This window comes from Cebus imitator, unplaced genomic scaffold (assembly GCF_001604975.1).
Source record: "Cebus imitator isolate Cc_AM_T3 unplaced genomic scaffold, Cebus_imitator-1.0 Scaffold56, whole genome shotgun sequence".
Taxonomy (NCBI): domain Eukaryota; kingdom Metazoa; phylum Chordata; class Mammalia; order Primates; family Cebidae; genus Cebus; species Cebus imitator.
The window spans coordinates 8,506,070-8,507,227 of NW_016107371.1; the positions used below are offsets into that span (position 1 = coordinate 8,506,070).

A 1,158-nucleotide genomic window follows, 5' to 3' on the forward strand; every position below is an offset into this window, starting at 1 on the left:
GCATTATAAGCCATAATGTTTCTAATACACTTTTAATCAGGCTATACCTTCTCTAACTTCCTCTCCATAAATCAGTTGACACTATTCAATTATGTTAATTTGGCCTATATGATACTATACGATGAAGTTATAACATTTTCTATAAAACTAAATTATGGCCATACATAGCTGGCCATTTATGGTGATATTCATCTATGGTAAATAAAACACAGGTCTGTGTGGTGAGGTACCTCAATCCTTAATGCCTCTCTAATAGTGAGAATGAGAGCAAGGGCAGGAAGATGTTACTCTGATTCTCTCCCCACGACATTTTGGTGCTGGAAGCTGACATTACCTTTTTTCCTATTTCTATCACCCTGCTCTTCCTTCTTCTACAACTCAATTTGACTTTACCACCCTCCTTTATATACGCCCACATATTGTTTCTTCATTTATTCCATGTACACTCTGCCCTCCTCATTCTCTCTTTTATTCATTTTATCTTCCCTCTTTCCTGATTTTCCTCAGATCTTAGAGTATCTTAAAATGGGAATAATTCAGATCCTTTAGTGGTACTCTCAATATAATAGACTCAACTGCTGACCCCTGATTAGATATACAACTTATCACCATTTTACTTCTCCTTTACTTATTATACATTTAACAGAACATTTTCTTTAGCTATTTGAATATATTAGTGCTCATATTTTTTTAATTCAATCAAATGACTTTTTAAATAAAATAGTATTCTTACCTTCTTTTACATTGACTATACTTTGTTTTTTGTTTTCTTTTGTTTTTCCATTGGCAGGTCCAGGTAAAGGCTCTGACACTTTCTCAAGGACACACTGCTGAGGTAATATCAAGCATGAATTTCCGTTCAAAAAATTATAATGAGTTGCATAAAGACTTTCTTATCAATTTTTTTTTCTTTTTTTGAAACAGGGTCTCTGTCACCAAGGGCTGGAATGTAGTGGCATGATTATGGCTCACTGCAATCTCAACCACCAACCTCAAGCAATCTTCCCACCTCAACTTCCTGAGTAGCTGAAACTACAGCTGTGTACCATCATGCTAGGCTACTTTTTTATTGTTATTTTTGTAGAGACAAGGTCTCACTATATTGCCCAGGCTGGCCACAAACTCCTGGTGTTGTGGGTTTTTTTTTTTTTTGGAGAC

General features: G+C 35.3%; 1 long non-coding RNA gene across 1 annotated transcript in view; it reads left to right on the forward strand.

The window, feature by feature from the left end:
• Positions 1–1,158, forward strand: part of LOC108304706 — a 41,578-nt gene that overhangs the window by 30,520 nt on the left and 9,900 nt on the right. Inside the window, exon 7 of the long non-coding RNA XR_001825379.2 lies at positions 791–835. This is a non-coding gene — a long non-coding RNA (uncharacterized LOC108304706). The remainder of the gene's footprint in view (positions 1–790; positions 836–1,158) is intronic.